This window comes from Euprymna scolopes, unplaced genomic scaffold (genome assembly GCF_053919585.1).
Source record: "Euprymna scolopes isolate OS-2025 unplaced genomic scaffold, ASM5391958v1 sca1, whole genome shotgun sequence".
Taxonomy (NCBI): Eukaryota; Metazoa; Mollusca; class Cephalopoda; order Sepiida; family Sepiolidae; genus Euprymna; species Euprymna scolopes.
In genome coordinates this window covers 312,909-321,530 of record NW_027633102.1, presented here as the reverse complement: position 1 = coordinate 321,530, position 8,622 = coordinate 312,909, and the positions used below count along the sequence as shown (strand labels likewise).

The window sequence follows — 8,622 nt, the reverse complement described above, 5'->3', positions numbered from 1 at the left end:
CGTTGTTCGATGCTCTCCCGTCCTGGAAGTCGCCGCAGCAAACAGGAGGATGAGCAGCAGCAGGCGCCGCCGCCGTAACCGCCGCCTGCCTGCCGCCTCCTACTCCTGTCAGCGTCCGATCTCACAGCCGTGTGAACGTTCGCTGACACCCGATTTCTTTCCGTCTGGCAAAACCTTGGACGTCCCGCTCGCGGTACACGTGCTGCAGCGACTTCTCGTCCGACAACGCATAAGCGTCGACGTCTGCCGCCGCATCTTCTGATACGTGGACGGTGATAGCGCTAGTCCCTTCTTGCGCCACCTCCACCTTTGTTAGCGCCAAAGAAGATCGATCGAGCAGTCGTGGTCGCAGTCGATTAACCCGTTTTCACCGTCCGCAGTTCCCAAGCCGCCGATCAAGTCGTTGCTCTTCTTGTTCGTTCTTCCCATACCGTCGATTTGCACGGCTGCCGGATGAGCCATCCTCTGTCCGGCGAAGCGCTCACGTCAGTGATCGATACTTGCACCGACAGTCCTCCCGCTCGCGACTCGGTGCTCGAATCGGACTCGTTCGTTTTTATCTCGATGCGATTGTGAAAAGGGGGACCGGTCGTCAATGTCGTGTGTGTCGACGATGTTGTTCGCCCGGTCCGCCGCGTTGTTGTCGTTTTTTTTTTTTTTTTTTTTTTTCCCTAACGTTCGCCGTCGCACGGACGAAAGGGTGAGAAAAAAAAAAAAAAGCTCGAAAAAGCCGCCCAAAAAAATCGGACCGAGGAGCCGCTTGCGAGAACGCGCCATGTGCACGTTGTCTCTCCTCGGTTTTCCGAGCACGAACACGACGCCGGTCGGTCGGTCGGTCGACGAAGGCGACGACGAAGGTGACGGGAAAATTTACGCCGCCGCTGCCCTGGTCCAGCTCCTCCCCGATGACGGCTGTGATGTTGACGTTGACGTTGGCGACGACGACGACGACGACGGAGACGACGACGACGACGAGACGGCATCGATGGCGACCACGATGACGACGACCTCGACGAGTTCAGTCTGCACCTTGACCTCCGATGTCCGTGTGCACTGCCGTCGTGCTGTTTGTCGTTTGTCGTATGTATCGCTGTCAAGGGTGCCGTTGTCGTTGTTGTTGTCGACGTTGTTGCTTGCTCTCTCGTCTCGGTCGGTTGGTACGTTGATGACGACGACGACGACGAAGACGACGACGACGACGACGAGACGGCATCGATGGCGACCACGATGACGACGACCTCGACGATTCCAGTCTGCACCTTGACCTCCGATGTCCGTGTGCACTGCCGTCGTGCTGTTTGTCGTTTGTCGTATGTATCGCTGTCAAGGGTGCCGTTGTCGATGTTGTTGTTGTCGACGCTGTCGTCTGTTCTCTCTTCTCGGCCGGCTGTGACGTGGACGTTGACGACGACGACGACGAGACGGAATCGATGGCGACCACGATGACGACGACCTCGGCGAGTTCAGTCTGCACCTTGACCCTCGATGTCCGTGTGCACTGCCGTCGTGCTGCTTGTCGTTTGTCGTATGTATCGCTGTCAAGGGTGCCGTTGTCGTTGTTGTTGTCGACGTTGGTCGCTTTCGTTCTTTGAGTCTCGGTCTCGGTCCAAGTCAGGGGAGAAACAAAAAAGAGGCCATCAGCGCGGGCAGCGCGCTTCTTCTGACGGCGAACCCCCTCGAAAAATAAATAAACACGTGCCCGTCGTTGTAGTTGTCTGTCTTATGTCGGTCGGTCGGTCGGTCGGTCTGTCGTTCTGTCGAAACAAAGTCCCAAATTCCAACGATACCTGGTTGATCCTGCCAGTAGTCATATGCTTGTCTCAAAGCTTAAGCCATGCAAGTGTAAGTTCACGCCACGCATTAGAACGGGCGAAACCGCGAATGGCTCAGGAACCGGACCTAATCCTCGGGACCGTATTCCTCCTCGGAGGCGATGGATAACTGTGGCAATTCTAGAGCTAATACATGTGACACAGGCCGCGATCGGTCGGCGCGCCGTCGTCGCCACGCCTCGCGCGCTGGCACCCGCGTCGGCCGTTCCGGGTCGCGGCGCTACATATTAGACTGAGACCGATGCGCGTCATTCCGTCCTCCCGTCGTCGGCGTTCCCGCTCGCGGGTCCGTTCGGTGGCGGGGCTCATAGGGCGGCGCGCTCCGCTTTGGTGACTCTGGATAACTCACTGGTCGATCGCACGAGCTTTCACGCCCGGCGACGGGTCTCTCGAGGGTCCGCCCTATCAACTGTCGACGGTCGGTTAAGTGCCTACCGTGGTTACTACGGGTAACGGGGAATCGGGGTTCGATTCCGGAGAGGGAGCATGCGAAACGGCTACCACATCCAAGGAAGGCAGCAGGCGCGCAAATTACCCACTCCCGGCACGGGGAGGTAGTGACGAAAAATAACGACGCGGGACTCTGTCGAGGCCCCGCGATCGGAATGAGTACACTTCAAATCCGTTAACGAGGACCAACCGGAGGGCAAGTCTGGTGCCAGCAGCCGCGGTAATTCCAGCTCCGGTAGCGTATATTAAAGTTGTTGCGGTTAAAAAGCTCGTAGTCCGAACTCGGGTTCGTGGTCGCGCAAGCGGCCCCGGGGCGGCGGCGCCATCGTCCGTCGTTGACTTTGGTCGTCCGTTCGCATTCCCGGCCCTTTCCGCCGGTGTCAACCGCTAGCATACCCGCCACGCGGTCCTGCCGGCGAGGTGGACGAGGAGGTCGTGATCGGGATCCGGGAAAAAAAAAAACAAGTGGTCGTCGGTTCGGTTCCGGGAGTAGTCTAACGGGGGGTGCTACGTGTGTGTGTTTGGGTGCGTTCATTCGCATCCCCGCACTCTGACCCCCGCGCTTCTCTCCCTCTCCCTTTCCGCGCGTTCCTCTTTTTTTTGAACCCCCCGGTCCGCTCCGAGTCCCTGCTTCGTGTCTTGTCTGCGCGCGTGTTGCGGTCGGCGGTTTCTCCTCCAAGGGTGCTCTTAACCGAGTGTCCGCGGCGGCCGGTACGTTCACTTTGAAAAAATTAGAGTGCTCAGAGCGGGCTGTTCAAGCTTGCATACGATAAGCATGGAATGATGGAAGAGGGCCTCGTCTACGTCTGTCGGTCTCCGTCTACGGCGAGGCAATGATCGAAGGGAGCGGTCGGGGCCACTCGTATTGCGACGTTAGAGGTGAAATTCTTGGATCGTCGCAAGACGAACTGCAGCGATGGCGTGTGGCAAGCACGTTTTCCTCGATCAAGAGCGAAAGTCGGAGGTTCGAAGACGATCAGATACCGTCGTAGTTCCGACCGTAAACGATGCCGACCGGCGATCCGCCGGCGTTCGCTTCCATGACCCGGCGGGTAGCCTGCGGGAAACCAGAGTTCGGTTCCGGGGGGAGTATGGTTGCAAAGCTGAAACTTAAAGGAATTGACGGAAGGGCACCACCAGGAGTGGAGCCTGCGGCTTAATTTGACTCAACACGGGAAAACTCACCCGGTCCGGACACCGGTAGGATTGACAGATCGATAGCTCTTTCTCGATTCGGTGGGTGGTGGTGCATGGCCGTTCTTAGTTGGTGGAGCGATCCGTCTGGTTGATTCCGAAACGAACGAGACTCCGGCCTGCTAACTAGTGCGCCGATGTCAGTGATTTTTACGGCGGGCTCGGCGTCCTCCGTGGCGCTCGGGTCCGGGTCGGTTTTCTCACGCACTTCTTAGAGGGACGGGTGGCAGAAAGCCACACGAGGCGGAGCGATAACAGGTCTGTGATGCCCTTAGATGTCCGGGGCCGCACGCGCGCTACACTGGAGGTATCAGCGGGGACTTCGCCCCGGCCCGAGAGGGTTGGGAAACCTCTGAACCACCTCCCGTGATAGGGATCGGGGCCTGTAACCAACCCCGTGAACGAGGAATTCCCGGTAGGCGCGGGTCAACAGCCCGCGTCGATCACGTCCCCTGCCCTTTGTACACACCGCCCGTCGCTACTACCGATCGAACGGTCCGGTGAGGTCCTCGGATCTGGCCGACGACGCCGCCGGGCAGTGCGCGACGTGTCCGTCACGACACTCGTGCATCTACGCCTCGGCGTTCGATGCCTGGAGAAGACGACCGAACCCGATCGTTTAGAGGAAGTAAAAGTCGTAACAAGGTTTCCGTAGGTGAACCTGCGGAAGGATCATTACCGTTTTCCCCCGTTCGAGACTGGTTTGTTGTTTTCCGGCCTACCTCCTCTGTCTGTCGGCGTCAACGCCTCGAATGCGCGCAAACAAACCTATAAAAGGCGGAGCGAGAGATAGATTTGTGGTGACGCGGAGGTTTTAAAGCCCAGCTCTTCTTGCTTGCTTCCGCGTCTTACCACCTGTTTGTTTTTTCCGCCCACCGCAAGTGATGGCCGCTTCTTCTTTGCCTTGTCGCCGCTTTATCGTTTTTTTTGTTTTTTTGCAGCCGCTGTGCCACCGCCGCTAGCTAAAAAAACAAACTACTCGCGACATTGCAATGCCGTCACGCCTCCTCGCACAGACCTCCTCGCACACTACTAAATCTATATAAACAAAAACTAATATAAAAAAACCAAGTGCTGAACCCTGGACGGGGGATCACTCGGCTCGTCCGTCGATGAAGAGCGCGGCCAGCCGCGATAACTGATGCGAATTGCAGGACTCAGTGAACATCGACACCTCGAACGCACATTGCGGCCCCGAGATCCCTTGTCTCGGGGCCACGTCCGGTCGAGAGGCGGAACGTTACATGTCTTTCTCCGTTAACGAAACGACATCTTGCCGTCCCCGTGCCCGCCCGGTCCTCGGCACGGTGGTAACCGGGACGTCGCAGGAGCGAGTGACGAGGGGGAAGAAAAATAAAAAAAGAATTGACTCCTTTCAATGTCTTTTTTTTTTTTAAAACCCTCTCCGGCCTCCTCCTTCGTCTCCCGCTGGCAGACCGCGGAGTCTTTTCCCTTTTCGACCGCGTGAAGAAACACTGTGGAGGAGGAGCAGGAGGAGTCTGTCCGAAAGCAGCCGAAGGGAGACCAAAAAAAAAGTACCGACCTAACCGACTGCCGACGTAAGCGCCGCCTGCTCGTCTCGCTCTCTGCCTCATGAAGGTGTCTCTCAGCGACGCCTCGAGCAGCGCGACGAGCACGGCCGTCGCACCGTAAAAAGGTGGCCGCGTCGTAGGCAACGCAACGTCGGATGGGGAGGACCCACGCTTTTTTTTTAATTGTTGGCTTCTTCATTTTCGGTCGGACGGGCGCTATATCGGCCAGCCGTCGTCACACGGAGGGTACCGATCGAGATTCCTCTCCTCCAAACACCACACTCTACTAAAAACCGCCGCCCTCGGCTCGGACGAGACGACCCGCTGAACTTAAGCATATCGCTAAGCGGAGGAAAAGAAACCAACCGGGATTCCCTTAGTAACGGCGAGTGAACCGGGAGAAGCCCAACGCCGAATTCCCGTCGCAAGTTAAAGGCTTCGGGACGTGTGGCGCATGGGTCGAAGGCAGCCGTTCGTTTTCGTCTCGCATAGTTCGGAGTTCCCTCGATCGGGGCCGCCCGCGGCGGGTGCCAGGCCCATTCGGTGCGGACGGCGAGCGACGGCCTTCGATCCGAGAGTCGGGTTGCTTGGGAACGCAGCCCAAATCGGGTGGTAAGCTCCATCCAAGGCTAAATACCGGGACGAGTCCGATAGTCGACAAGTACCGTGAGGGAAAGTTGAAAAGAACTTTGGAGAGAGAGTTCAAGAGAACGTGAAACCGCCCAGGGGTAAACGGGTGGGACCGCTCACCGCGATCGCGGGGGGACTCAGTCCGGTGCTGCCTAGGCTCGAGCCCAAACTCGATGTGTGTTCTTGAAAGAGAGGCCGTCGCGGCACAGGTCGTCGTTCGTCGTGTCCGCGGGGGACTCGTTCCCCGCGGTTCCAGCTTTTGTGCCCGCGTCGCCGACGAAGGAGACGGGCCGCGTGGATAGCGGGAAGGGAAACGTGGTGACGACCGCGGCGTCGGTAGGTGGCTGCGTCGGTTGGCTGCGACGGAGGGGACTCGTCCTCTCGATCGCTGCTGCCGCCGGGCCCTAACCCGCCGCATCCGTCGCCGCCGCTTCTTCTTTCCTCCTGCTCCCTCCGCGCGCGACTCCGCTGCACCCGTCCCCTTCATCATCGCTCGGCGTAATCATGGCGCGGGCGCTTCGGCGCGACCTCCGCGCGGCCGGCACCGGACGCACTTCCCCTCCGGTCCGTCGTCGCGACCCGTTCCCGGCGTGCAGGTCGAACACGCGGGTTTTTTTCCGTAGGCGGCAGGCGTTTCATCACCCTGAAAACCCCCGTCTTCCCACCTTGTGAAGTCGGGGGCCACCGGCCGTCGGGCCCGCGAACGTAACTGCCCCTTTCTGCCGGGAACGGAGGAAATCTGACACGATCCGTTACACGTGGCGAGCCGGTCCGTTTTGATCCCGCCGGAAGTCGCGTGCGGGCGACGCACTCTGTGTGTCGCTCCTTAGGCGCCCCACCGTCTCGGGCGCGTGCGCGATGAGAGGCGGGATAGGACTGGCGCGGCCTCGCCGTCACGCACCTCGCCGACGTTTCGGGTTCTTGTCGGGGGCAACCCCGCCCGCGCCCGTTTCCGTTTCCGGAGAGGTCGCTCGGCGACGCTTTTTTACTCGAGCCGCCCGCCACCCCGGGTCAGCGACGTGCATCGGCAACCCACCCGACCCGTCTTGAAACACGGACCGAGGAGTCCTGGCCGTTCGCGAGTCGTAGGGGCCACCTCTGACTAACCCCGAAGGCGAAGCGAAAGCGAGAGAGCGTGTAGGAGGGCGTCGATCGGGAGAGGTGTCGTGGCAAAGTCGTCCGGGGGTCGTCGGGGGGTGTCGTCGGTCTCGTGCCGTCGTCTTCTCCTCGCCTCACCCGCCTCCGAGCCGTGCCCGATCCCGCCGGCGCGGCGTTTTCGGCCTTCCGCCGTCGCTGCTGCGGTGCCCGCAACTTTTCCTTTTTTCTCTCTTCCCGAGAGAGATAGGAGAGGGAAGGCTCGTGGCTGACGTGCGGTTGTTTTTCCCTCCTCCCCGAGAGGGGACCGGCGCATCATCCAAAAAGGGGAATTGCCGGGCGCCAGCTTCCATATCCTCCTTCCGCCCATCGGTGAGATCCCGCGGCTTGAACTAGTCCTATTTTGTCGTCGAGTTTAGGCGCTGCGCGCGGGCGCATCACCCCCGGGTCGGTTTCCCCTTTTTCCGAGTACGACTCGGCCGACTCTGGCGTAGCGAGCGACCAGGGACCCGAAAGATGGCGATCCACGCCCGGTCGGGATGAAGCCAGAGGAAACTCTGGTGGAAGTCCGAAGCGCCTCTGACGTGCAAATCGATCGTCGGAACCGGGTGTAGGGGCGAAAGACCAATCGAGCCGTCTAGTAGCTGGTTCCCTCCGAAGTTTCCCTCAGGATAGCTGGCGCTCGATCGTCGCAATTCCATCCGGTAAAGCGAACGATTGGAGGCCCCGGGGCCGTTCACGGCCTCGACCTACTCTCGAACTCGGAACGGGTGGAACGGGCCGACTCTCCCGAACGACGGAGCCGACCCATCCGGCCGCCGCCGCCAGCACGCTTCGCTGGGCGGTTGGTCACCTCGAATGCGAGTGCCAAGTGGGCCACTTTTGGTAAGCAGAACTGGCGCTGTGGGATGAACCAAACGTCCGGCTAAGGTGCCTAACGCGACGCCCATGAGATCCCCGAAAGGGTGTCGGTCGATATAGACAGCAGGACGGTGGCCACGGAAGTCGGAATCCGCTAAGGAGTGTGTAACAACTCACCTGCCGAATCGACCGGCCCCGAAAATGGATGGCGCTGGAGCGACGGACCGATGCCGGACCGTCGCGGCGAGGAGCGATGAACTTTCGCGCCGAAACGATGCCGCGACGAGTAGGAGGGCGCCGCGGCGAGCACGGAAGCCTAGGGCGCGAGCCCGGGTGGAGCCGACCGCGGGTGCAGATCTCGGTGGTAGTAGCAAATATTCGAACGAGACCTTCGAAGACCGAAGTGGAGAAGGGTTCCGTGCCAACGGCGGTCGAGCACGGGTCAGTCGGTCCTAAGACGCGGGCGAAAGTCTTCCCGAAAGGCGCCGGATCCGTTATGAAAGGTGAAAGGAAAGCGAATCGAATCGAATCGAATCAAAAGCCCAAACAAAAAAAAAGCGGCCGGCCTCCCGTCGAAAGGGAATCGGGTTAATATTCCCGAACCCGGACTCGGAGAGGGCCCGGGGGTGGCGACGCTGTCGGCAGCGATGTCGGCGGCGCCCGTCGCTTCCCGGGCGAAACCGCGGTGACGCAAGCGAGCCCGGAGACGTCGCCGGGAGCCCCGGGAAGAGTTCTCTCTTCTTCGTAAAGGACCATGTCCGTGGAATCGGCTCGTCCGGAGATACGGAAAAGGTACCTGTAGAGCGCCGCGGCTCGGGCGGCGTCCGGTGCGCTTTCGGCGGCCCTGGAAAATCCGGGTCCGGTTTTCGCAGCTCTCGAGTCGGTCCGTACCCACCATCCGCAGCAGGTCTCCAAGGTGTACAGCCTCTCGTCGATGGCATCAATGTAGGTAAGGGAAGTCGGCAAAATGGATCCGTACCTTCGGAAGAAGGATTGGCTCCGAGGACCGGGTCGGTCGGGCCGTGCCC

At 60.1% G+C, this 8,622-nt stretch overlaps 2 non-coding genes and 1 pseudogene across 2 annotated transcripts in view; all 3 read left to right on the top strand.

Annotated features, from left to right (window-relative positions):
- Positions 1–1,784: 1,784 nt before the first annotated feature.
- Positions 1,785–4,154, top strand: LOC145273530 (small subunit ribosomal RNA; annotated as a pseudogene).
- Positions 4,155–4,553: 399 nt separating this feature from the next.
- On the top strand, positions 4,554–4,711 carry LOC145273322 (5.8S ribosomal RNA). The gene has a single exon (XR_013866317.1). It is a non-coding gene; the product is annotated as a 5.8S ribosomal RNA (ribosomal RNA).
- Positions 4,712–5,305: 594 nt separating this feature from the next.
- LOC145273197 (large subunit ribosomal RNA) overlaps positions 5,306–8,622 on the top strand; it is a 5,727-nt gene continuing 2,410 nt past the window's right edge. Inside the window, exon 1 of the ribosomal RNA XR_013866226.1 lies at positions 5,306–8,622. This exon is cut by the window's right edge and continues 2,410 nt beyond it. This is a non-coding gene — a ribosomal RNA (large subunit ribosomal RNA).